Source organism: Arvicanthis niloticus, chromosome 8 (assembly GCF_011762505.2).
Source record: "Arvicanthis niloticus isolate mArvNil1 chromosome 8, mArvNil1.pat.X, whole genome shotgun sequence".
Taxonomy (NCBI): domain Eukaryota; kingdom Metazoa; phylum Chordata; class Mammalia; order Rodentia; family Muridae; genus Arvicanthis; species Arvicanthis niloticus.
Genome location: NC_047665.1, coordinates 73,632,999 through 73,644,998, shown reverse-complemented (window position 1 = coordinate 73,644,998; position 12,000 = coordinate 73,632,999). Strand labels below are relative to the sequence as shown.

Below are 12,000 nucleotides of genomic sequence, written 5' to 3'. Positions count from 1 at the left end.
GGGCCCAGCAGCAGCAGTGAGGGTGACCAGACACCAGTGAGTCACCGCAGCTTCCCATCAGCCCACCGTTCTAGTCTCCTGGAGCACCCTGAGCTGATCTTCTTTCTTGCCTCTAACCCCAGGAACAAAGTTCTGGAGGACTTCTTACCTCCCACTCCCACCCTCTTCCAGTTCCTGCCTTCCCAGGGGGAACTCTTAGATTCCCACTTCATTCTAGAGGATGCATATGGGAATCTACACACCTAATGTTTTCTTTCTGAGCATTGGATCAGAACGGCTAGAGGCCCTGTACCTCATAGGGAGGGAGCCCAATGGCTAAGCATTTAAACCCCATTAAATCTGCAACCTAATGACTCTATGACCTTGAGCATAATCTGACCTATCTGCGCCTTACTCCTTTTATCTATAAAATGGGCATAAATAACAGATTTTAGTTTCAGAGCTCAGTGAGTTAACAAGCCCTTAGTCCTTATAACAGTGTCTGACATACCACAAGCCTTCACTAACTTCCAGGGACCATTATTATTCCTTAGAGAAGAGTGATAAATGGAGAGACCTCTTGCTTGCACCAGGCTAGGAGCCATTGTCAGGAAATAGAAAGTGATATATTATTTAAGCCGGGCTACTTTCCTATGCAGATGTCCATGTCGCAGTCACCCACAGGGTGAAACAGGGGCCTATTTTGAGCTAAGGAGGAAGCTGTCACCTGCAGTTAGTTTAAAACTGTCCTTGGGAGCTGTAAGAGTTCAGATAATCCCATCTATTGAATTAAGTCCAATTCTTGAAATCAAAGGGACAGAAAGCAGATGGGTGAGGCGGCGTCTGCACACACTGTAGTCTTTCGTCCTTACACACAGACCTTCTTACTTGTCCTTGGGTCTGTCACTGCATGAGGACAGCCAGCCACATATGTCTTGCTCCCTCCTGTGCCCAGAGGCAACCTCACCAGGAAGCCAGCTGTTTTAGAGTCTGCCATCTGCCCTCCTGGGTCTACAAACATGCTTACCCACCAATTTGACTCTAACCTGTAGATGTTGGGAGCCAGATTTGTTAGGTAACAACTTTCTCTCCCTGCATTGGCCTCTACCAGACCCCTGGAAAGCTGGATGGGAGATCTCAGTTCACAGTCTTCTTTATAAATAAATAAATAAATAAGTAAATAAATAGCATGTTTTTTTCCAAGCCACCTCAAGGAGCAGCTATCTCCCCATAAAGTAACATTTACTCCATGCTGGAGGCTTTGGCTGCCAAATGCAAAAGATCCTGAGAACGCCTGTGTTTGGGAACTCAGTAGACTGAGGCTAAAGAAGCTTGAAGGGAAAGGCCAGCTAGGCCTTGCCCCAGAGAACAGATTCCACGAGGACCTTCCCTGCAAACCACCTCCTCCTGTCTCTACCAGAAACCCAAGACCTACACTGTTTCCTGGTCTGAGGGTTCTTCACTTCCTCCAAGGGGGCACATCCTCCGCCTCACACTTATAATTAGCTTTCTGTGAACCCCAGAGACACCACCTCAGCCCATGTACACAGGACAATAAGGAAGATTCCTCAGTACCTGGCCATAAGAGTGGTTTTCTAGACCAGCCTACCTGAGCAGAGTCTTAGCCTGCAGCTTTCTGGAATTTTTATTCTAGAGATAGAAGATCTTGGACACTGCATTTTAGAGAATCAGCCCATATTTAAGGGCTGACATTTTCCTAAGTTTAAGAACTTAATTTAATTGGCTTCTCCTGGACTAGGGCATAGTCAGCTCAACAAGGTCCCAGAAATTGGGTACCATGAAGTTAAAGCATTCTTTGAAAAGTCCTACAAGTTCTGTGTGAACTTGGGGAGACTGGGAAACACTGTCAACTCTCATTGTCTTGTGGGAATGTACAGCCCCAAAATAACAAACTCAAGAATATTCTAGGGGACTGGGGATATAGTTCAGGGCTCCAGTGCTTGTCTGGCACATACAAGACCCTAATCCCCTCCTCAGCACCAAGGATAATAGTAACAGAAGAGAAGAGGACAAGGAGGAGGAGAAAGAGAAGGAGGAAGAAAAGGAAGAGAAGGAGGAAGATAAGGAAGAGAAAGAGGAGGAAGAAGAGGAGGAGAAGGAAAAGGAGGAGGAGGAAAAAGAGAGAGAAAAGGAGGAGGAGGAAGAGAAAGAGAAGGAGGAGGAGGAAGAAGAGGAGGAGGAGAAAGAGAGAGAGAAGGAGGAGGAAGAAGAAGAGGAAGAGGAGGAGAAAGAGAGAGGAGGAGGAGGAAGAAGAAGAGAAGGAAGAGGAGGAGGAGGAAGAGGAGGAGGAGGAAGAAGAAGAGGAGGAGGAAGAGAGAGGAGAAGAAGGAGGAGGAGGAGGAGGAGGAGGAGGAAGAGGAGGAGGAGGAGGAGGAGGAGGAGGAGGAGGAGGAGGAGGAGCACAGCAATCCCCTAATATGTTTGGCCACAGAATTCCTTCTTCAAAAACACTGGACTCAGGTCCTTCCCATCCAATGCCTCTCTACTCTCTCTGCTCTGGTGTGTGATGATCTCTCATTCAACATCTGAGGCAAAAGGACTGATTTTCTATGGTGGTGACAATGTTGTGATTGCCATCTTGTAAGTCCCTCACCACCCAAACTAAAACACAAAAGAGGCTTCAAATGGAAGTAAATAGCTGGTGTTGTTGAATTCCAGAAGCAAGTACTCTTTTTTTTCCTTGGGTGTGGGGAAGGAAGGGGGAGGAGGGAGGGAAGGAGAGGGAAAGGCAGAGGAGGGAAAGGGGAAGAAAGAAGGGAGAAGGGAGAGGGAGCGGTTGAAAGACAAAGAGGGAGAGGGGAAAGGAACAGGATGGAGCAGGGGCTGTGTAAATACAATTATTCTGAGTAGTGTTCCTTCAACGGTTTTCCATGAGGTAGCAGAGAGGTCAGTCTGAGGGCAGCTGTCCAAATATGGCTGTCAGTTCTCTTGAGTCAGCAGAGTACTTGAAGGAATTTCTCTTTGGGGGACAGAAATTTCTTGCCACACAAGTAAATCTCTACATTTTATTTAAGGCTGTGGTTTTCTCAGAACAGAAGGGAAAGCTATCTTTTCTTTGAGGGAAATCCTAGCCAAACCCTTTCTCACAACTCCCAGGTCTGCCCAAGGCATCTTTGGGAAAGCCAGGCAGTCTTTCTGAGTACTGTGGCCCAGAGCCTACTCCTCAGTGTCCCACAGCCCTGGGTTGTGAACGGACTGGCCCTCTGAGTCCAGCCTGCACTTGTAGCCCCCACCCCCCACCCCAGGGATTTGTAAGCCCATCAGAATCAAAGAGGCAGGGCTGGGAGCCTGAGCTCACTCCTGGGTCTGTTTTCCTCTCCTCGCTTATCCTAAATCTCTGGAAAAGATGTTTCGAGAATCATTCTGGACTTCCCAGCTCAGCTACTTCTGTGAGCAGAGTCAGGCGGCCAGTGGTACCCTGGGCATGGGCTCTCCTGTAACATCCATTTCCTGCTTGGCCTCCAACAGAGCCAGCAGCAGCAGGAGCAAGGGATGCTGAGAGGGAGGAAAGAAGCAGGGGTGCCATGTGGTTGAGGCAGACACATTGCAACACAGGGCTTGTGCCTCCGTACTCCTTGCTCTCACTGAGTTACCTCAAACAGGCCAGCCAAACCTGCGTTTCCCCTTGTGTCTCCAGGTAACAGTGATAGGTGGCAATGAGCAGGATTGCCTCTACACCAAGCTGGGGAACGTGCTGAGAACCGTGTGGGACACTGGTAGTGGGGTACATTCTGATCAGTAGTAGTCCTGTCTGCTCAGGGGCTGCTTCTTGTTGAAGGGACACCAGAAAACCTGTGTCTGTCAGGCATACACCAGGGAGAGGCTGTAGGCTTCCTTTACTGTCCCAGCATAAGGGATTCTGTTCAGTGTAGGAAGCATGAAATGGAAGCCTCGAGTTCCAGCCCCAGCAGTGTGAGAACACAACAGCCCTAGCCATCCCTTTTGTGAAGTAAAGAACCAATATGATGTCTCCACTAATCCAGGAGTTATCTAGACCCAGGCTCAGCAAACTCTTTGTTTCTGCTGAGCTATTCCACTCAGCTTATAGACCACAGCCAAGGTCCACATGGCATTTATCCCATTTCTGTTGTGCAGAGTAGGATGTTCACAGAAAAAAAATGGGGGCTCATAGTGGGAGTGGACACCTGCCCAAGGCCTAGTCTGGACTTACATCAGAGGGACATGTGTCTCAATACCTAAGTTCTGGCACTAGAACCAGACAGTGAGAACACACAGGAGTCCTCCTGCTCCAGTGAGAATACAAAGGGTCCCATTGCCCCAGTGATAGGATAGCATCCTTCTGTCCAATAAGGGTGTGGCATAGAGTGGAAGCCTCTGGGTGATCCTGGCCCCAGGGATGCTTTTTCTCTACAGTGCTCTGACCTTCTGCAGCCTCCATGGATTTTTGGCAGCATAAACTGCTTGATCTCAGTCCATCAATTTACTCTTATACAGAAGAAAGAGAGCGATAGAAAAGGTTGAAAAACAGATTGTGGGAATTAGGTCAGCAGAGACTCCAATCCATCAGGGAAGCTCATGGCTTGTGACTAATTCACTGACCTCTGACCACAGGCAGGCCTTGAGTTGGAGACAGAATGCAAATCAAAACTGAATGGAGCAGGTGAAAAGGAGCAAGGTGAGCTTAGGGATTTGGTCAGTGATGAGTGTGTGCCTGGTGCACAGATGTCAAGGTGGCACATCCTTGGGAAGGACAAGGGCTCTCAACACACATGACTTGACCCAAAGGCTAAGGAACTAGATTATCAGTGGTCACCAGAAGTCAGCCTGAGACACTGGTTCTCAAGCTCATTGTCTGTCATCAGTGATGGCAAAGGATGTGGATACCAGGCGTTGTTAAGAAAAGAGAAGACTGGGGCTGGAGAGATGGCTTAGTGTTAAGAGCACTGACTGTTCTTCCAGAGGTCCTGAGTTCAATTCCCAACAACCACATAGTGGCTCACAACCATCTGTAATGGAATCGGAGGCCCTCTCCTAGTGTGTCTGAAGACAGCTACAGTGTACTCACATAAATAAAAATAAATCTTAATATCTGCCAAGACAGAGTAATCAGCCCTTAATAATTCTGCATCACTTGGTCTGTCAGATGATCCTGGGCCAGAAGGCTGAAGATAGGATGCTCCAATGTTCTGTAGTATAGGACTGTCCAGGTGCTCAGCGGTCTCTATAATTTTGCTAAGTTTTAGAAGCTATGCTTTTTGCTTCCCATAATTTCAGTTAACTCAGTCATTCTGGATTTCTGATGGGGTTGAAGACTTATAATCTCATAGCCAATCCTGGCTATTTACTTTGAGAGAAAAGGTTTGAGAGGATGGTTTTCAGCTGACATTCATTCTAAAGCCAAGAAAAAAAGCCAGGTTCAGAATTAAGTCTTTTAGTTAGGAGGGACGACAGAGGTTCTGTTTAGTCAACAAACTGATGGACTGGGTATTAGGTCTATCTTGTACCTTACTGACACAAATTGGTATAGTTATGCTCTAATTGTATTCTAAGAGAAAAGTTTTTTTTTTAAACAGGAAGGGTGATATGTAGGAGGAGCTAAGGTGGGAGGAGTAAGGAGAGGAAAATAAGGAGTAAGGAAAGGAGGAGGAGGAGAGGAGGAGCTAGGTGACAAGGTGTGGGGGGTCATGGAGGTGGATGTTTGTGTGTCTCCACCAGTCAAAGATAGTTGATATATCTAGGTTGGGTATTAGGTTACACTTCTGATTGATATTGAGCATTACCAAACTTATAAAGCCTTTGATTAACATTAAAAAATATTGTATAAAAGCAAAAAGGAGAAGGGGGCATAGGATAGGGGTTTTCTAGGGAGGGGAAATGGGGAAAGGGGATGGCATCTGAAATGTAAATAAAATATCCAATAATATTTTCACAAGAATAAAATAACTAAATCTTAAAAAAGAAAAGAGCAGACATGACTGACTCTCGTGCGGCAAGGAATCTGAAGGGAGTGCCATTGTACCAGGGTGCTGTTGGTTTTTTGTTTTGTTTTGTTTTAAACAATTTATGGCAGAAGCTACTCAAAGACCTAGGTAATTTTTACTAAAATTGGCTGTCTCTTCATGTATTACAGACCAAGCCGATGGGGAGCCTCAGACCCAGTGCATGCTCCTTTGTACCAGAGATGATCACACACTGTCTAGGTGCTGCTTCAGCAGTTAGGAAAGAGGTCACCTGATATAGCTGCCAGGGAGCTGACACCCAGGCCTGCCTCCAAGCCATAGCTGAGGCTTTCTCAGTTATCCGGTGTCTAGCTCCTTGTCTATGGGGCCATCTGTGGTGGTCCCATTCTGGAAACAGGTGAAGACCTTTTAGAATTGTCTTTCCTCAAGACCAACTCTGTGGCAATAGACATGAAAGGGTAGGGTGCTTTGCTTGCACCTCATCACAGTTGGGGGTTGTTTGGGATGGGGGTTGCTGGACTAAGCTGAAGCCTGTGGTGCCTGGCTTTGTGTTTGCCCAGAGAGTCTGGGCTCTCAGAGGCAGCTGAAGGTCCTCACAGTCACCTCCACAGGGTTCCCGTCCTTACTGCTCCTCACAGTCCTTTCACTACAGCGGTGCACTGGGGCATGGACTGAATGTTCCTTTGGATCAGAGAAGTTCCTGTGGAGCTGACTGGTCCTCTCACAGTTCTCTACAGAATGCTAGTGTTTGCAGGGCAGCATACCACCTCACCTCTGTGAACATCACTGGGCTTCTGCTTCTCTGATCTTGATGCCAACATATGTAAAACAGAGGGATCAGTCTTTAAGATTTGCCTCGCTAGATGAGGAAATGGGGCCAGTGAGGTGGCTCAGGGGGTGAAGGTGCTTGCCACTAAGTGTGACAACCTGAGTTTGCTCCATGGGACCACATGGTGGAAGGAAAGAATTGAGTACTGCAAGACTGCACACATGCATGCATGCATGCACTCACACACACACACAGAGAGAGACACACACACACTAAATAAGTAAATAAAATGTAATAAGAAATGTAAAAACAAAACAACAAAACCCAAGAATCCTCTCGGGACCTGGGTTCCCACTGTGTCGCAGTCTCCTAGATACTTTGCAGAGTGTTGTCTTCCCAGTGCATCCCTGTAAGGCACCGTGCACTCAGGACAAGAACAAGACATCTGCACCTTGGTGCAGTGAGACACACTTCACAGCATCACCGAGAGTCAGGGAAAGAATGAGAGCAAAAGACTACGGCTGTTTGTCCTGTAGGTCATGAGTTCAGAGGCCGGCAGGTGAAGGAAGGAACCCAGAGGCAACAGAAGCTTCCAGGCTCCTGGGAGTGCACTGCCTTCAGGGAAAGATTAGATGTAGTTGATAGGTAAGCAAAGGGAAGAAAAGGCTTGAGGTTGTGAAATGAGCATTATTCTGAGACTAGCTTGAGGTCAGCCTTTTAATCAGTTTTCTCATCTGTAAAATGGGTGTAATGACATTTGTCTACTAATGCTATGACAGTAAACTGAGCATGCTTTTGATCCATCTCCTGCAGTCTTTCCATGTAACGGTTTAAGCCCACAGTGGCCTGCCATATGCCATGTGCCATAAGCCAGTGGTCCAGTAGGACAATAAGGGAGCAGAGAAGTTTCTGCTGCCCAGGAATGTAGCTTACTAATGCTGGTGCAGCAGACCTGACCCTTGCCTGTCCTATTATACTAGTATAATGTACAATTGTGTAAAAGCCTATCTAGTCTTTAATGGTAGTAAATATGTGTATCTGCTACATCTTTTATCATCTTGGTAGTGGTGGTTGTTTGGAACAGGGTTTTGCTATGTAGCCCATGATGGCCATGAATGTGTAATGCATCTTGCCTCAGGCAGGTGCTGGTATGACGGGTGTGCTCCACCATGCCTGGTTTACCATCACTTGAGAGTGCTCAGTTCTTACACAATTGCTGGTATGCCAGGCTGCACTGGCAGAGGTCTCATATACCTAGTGTTTTGGAACTGTTTCCAAATCAATGTACTCTCTTCTGGGGGAAGAAGACTGTTTCAAGAAGCTAAGGAAACTTCCAAGGCTTAGGAAGCTCATGAAACTCATAGAAAATTACAGGACTCAACAAGACCCTCCCCAAAGTTGTCTAGACAGTCACTAGGGGGGAAGAAATGTTCTTTAGTGGAGCTTTCTGCAACACGAGGAAGGAATACTAGTGATGCATTTTGTGATTTGTCGCTCATAGCTTTTCAATGAGGTAGCAGTCTCTGAGACACCCATGCTTCTATAAGGAAAGCTTTTCCCCCAGTAACGCAAGCTGGTCTTAGGTGCTGTTTGTACTGTTTGGTTGGTTCCATCAATGACTTGTCTGGGGCAAAACTGGTGTTTATTCACACAGCAGGTGCTTGCCTCATCTCTTGCTTGTGCAGAGAGACAAGTGAAATGAGGGACCTGGAACATCCAGGTTGGTGAAGTGGCTCTAGGAAGTTCCTGTCATGAAATCATCAGACAGACATATCCCTTTGTTTTCTGGTGCATGCTTTCTCTGTGTCCACATGGCATCTTTCAAGGTCAGCTGTTTGTCCTGCACTTAGTCTTTTGATGGCAGCGGGTTACTGATGTTACAGAGATGTGTGCAGTGAAAGATGATGTTAGATTTGTTGAGAACCTTCTGAGCAAGGGAGAATCATGGAGCAGGCATTGCATCCCCTGATGCATAAGTAAGCTAGAGTCAAACGCAGGCCTATCTAAGAAGCCCAAGCTTTTCTATGACATCAGCTCCTTGGGGTAGTGTAATCTGTCCAAGTAACAAGTGTTGTGGGAACCAGTCAGGAAGCACTCCATGTCCTGCCTGGCTCCTTTCCCACATTTCAGCTTTATTCCATACAGCATAGTTCATATACAATTACCTCCACACAAGGAAAGTTCTCAGAAAAGTTCTGACCCTGAAGCCCATCTGACACAGTCTTACCAGGTTCTGTCCCTCTCTGTTGGCAGAACTGCTGGGGGACAGCAGAGACCTGGGGACTGGTCAGGACTCCCTGGGAGCAAGCTTGGAAAACACTGCACGGCCAGCATTTGCTGGCCAGGGTTCACATTCCACAGGTTCCTGAGAAACTCTCAAACCCCAGGCTAAAAGGAAGAAGAGATGAAAGCAGAACCCCTAAGGATGTGAGACAAGACTGACTAGCAGGACACAGTCGAGCCAGGGCACAGCCATGGACCTGGAGGTAACTCTTGCCACACAGAAGACCTAATCTGAGTGAGTTCCATCGCCACCTGATGTTCCCGCAGGCTTCCTCTCTGCTGGAGCACAGCGACTTTGCCACAAGCATGTTGCTCTGATTGTCCTGGCTGAGGAAGTGGAAAGACTGAAGGGTTCCCAGCTTGTCCTGGCTCTTGAGCTGCACGTCTCCTGGACACGTCTTATTTTCTCCAGAGAAGACTGCCCTACCTCACTCACCCCGTGTCTGCATGCTACTGTCTGCTCACTGGCTCTTCTCAGTTCTTCTTCTGCTGTGCACATCCAAGTCCGACTGTATCTTGTGACGATGCACTGACAGTAGCAATTCTACTTTCACATCTGTTGCTCCTTGTACAGGACATCCACATGCAGCTACAGTCAAAAGTGGCCCAGCTACTAAGTCGCCACTCTGACTGACATCGAGGGACCAGGGTAAGCATTGTTACCTTCTGTTGCTGATATTGCCTCATGATTGATACCAGATGCCCATAACCCAAGAACTGGTATGAGTCACATCATTGACTTTGGATGAGGGTTAGTAGCCACTCTGCCTGGTGATTTTGTAGCTCTCATGACAAGCTCTGAGGGCCAGTCAGGGAGTCTACAGTCCTATAACTCCAGCCCCATCGTCCTCCTCCTTGGGGACACTGGCCAGACTTCACTCACTGCCACTGCCCTTATATCAGTTCTCCTGACAACACATAGTCTTAATGGTTGTTCAAAGTCACGATCACCAGCATCTTGTTAGATATGCATCGTTTATCTTTAAATTGACTTGAAATTTACTGACATGCACTGGTTTATAAGGAAATGTGGTATTATTGAGCTAAGTGGGGGAAAAAATCATCCATTTGTCAGATCATAGAAAGGGCAAGATTGGGGTTGTATGCGCTCGAGAACCCAAGTTTGGATCCTAGCACCCATGTAAATGTTGCAGCCTACAGACATCCCAACATATTGTGGGGCAGAGGCAGAGATCTGTGAAGCAAGCTGGATGGCGAGATTAGCTGAATCAGTGATCTGTAGGTTCAAGTGAGAGCCCCTTGAACACAATCCTCGACACAATCAAGGAAGACACCTGAGGTCAACTTCTGGCCTCCACATTCATATGCACACGTGGACCCACACACATATGAACATATGTACATATGCACTACACACATGTGCACATGCCAGAAAGATGCTAGTGGACTGCGGTACAGCACAGTTCCTGCACTCTGTGTGCTGTAAAGTTGTTTTTTTTTTAAACTCTAAAGACTTTTGTAAGAAGAACACTTAAATCTCATGTTAAGTGTTCTTCTTAAAAAAAAAAAAAAAAAAAAAAAAAAAAAAAAAAAAAACCTTTAAAATCCTAAACAATATACAAAAATCTAGGTAAGCACAGAGGTCATACGGCTGGAGTTAATTATACTGAGTTGCATATTAGAAACTCTTAACACATGTGCACATACAGGAGCCGTGTGAGGTGACCGCTCTGGCCATAGGCATGGCAGTAGAAATAATTTCATTAACTATACATGTAGTAAAATATCATGTATACTTGAAGAACACACCACAGAATTTAATGAAGATAAGGAAAGGCAGAGGAATCTTGCACCGTCACAATACCATATTGTCTGGCAAAATTTCCCATGCAGCCTCCACCCTGCTGGTCACCAGATGGTAAGCCAATGAGGAGGGAAGGTTAGGGACACACCAGCCTGACATGGGGCCCTGATGTCACTTATGGCCTGGAAGGGAACTGGAGAGAAGGTACATTCTCACCAGGAACTCGGGATCCCTTGAGGGATATTTAATGGTGGGGACCCAGTCTGTCCTGGAACCTTGACTCTGCCTCTTTTCCCAGGTCACAGTGGTGTGGTTTCCACCCTCACATACCAGCACATCCTGGTTTGCAGTTCTACCATCTTGCAGCTGTAATGGCTCCCCCGAACCCCCAAACACTGCTTTCTAGCACTGATGACTGATGGGGTGGGTCAGAGTCTGGAGGGCACCTGCAGAGATTTCCAGGTTCTTTTTCACTAAAATAAAATAAAATAAAATAAAATAAAAAATGGACCAGGAATAAACTGCCCATGACAGAACTAGAAACAATTCATTAGGAACAGAAGGGCACTTAGGGGTCTGCTGCATGCAGAGTTCTTAGTTGGGAGGACAGTGAATCCCAGAATTGTCTGATTGGCTGGAGAATCCTGCAGCACTTCCAGGCACTGCAGGAGGCTCCTCTTGGTCCTCTGCCAGCTTCTAGCCACTATGCTCTCAACAACCTGCCCAAGTCTGGGACAACGCAGGCCCTGCAGGCAAAAAGCTATCTGGCAGGATGTAGTCTCCAGGACCTTCGGAACCAATTGTATCAAACTGGAATGTGGAGACTTGGGGAATGCCCAGCTCCAGCTGGCCCGACTTAGAGTCACAGAACTCCAACAAAGCAACCCTTTGACACAAAGCACAACAGTGCTTCCTTGGATCCACTTCAATCTATCATGTTACCCTTTGGCCTCGGAGGTGTCACAGAACTTCGATGGATAAGGTCCAGAGCCAGGTTTACAAGTGTCTCGCTTAGAAGTACAACTGTGAGTTGGCCCAGTCAATGCCTGAGTCTTTGGTGGGAAGAGAAAGATTAAAGTGACTATAAAACCACAAAGTATGTACAAAATGTTTTAAGGGATTTAAGTTTTGGTTTTTTTTTTCAAACGGCTGCGAGCAGTGACTTCTGGGACATTCTTTTGTTTGCATTTAAAGCTGTGTTGTAGAAATGCTCTCTCTCAAAGGTTCAGGGACTTCTGAAGCAGCTGGGAATCCTGCTGGGA

At 46.8% G+C, this 12,000-nt stretch overlaps 1 protein-coding gene across 1 annotated transcript in view; it reads left to right on the top strand.

Moving 5' to 3' along the window:
* Window positions 1-10,798, top strand: part of Znf438 (zinc finger protein 438) — a 150,230-nt gene extending 139,432 nt beyond the window's left edge. Inside the window, exons 10-11 of the mRNA XM_034509668.2 lie at window positions 6,092-6,318; window positions 8,944-10,798. The gene's annotated coding sequence lies outside the window, so the exon portion shown is untranslated. The remainder of the gene's footprint in view (window positions 1-6,091; window positions 6,319-8,943) is intronic.
* Window positions 10,799-12,000: the final 1,202 nt, after the last annotated feature.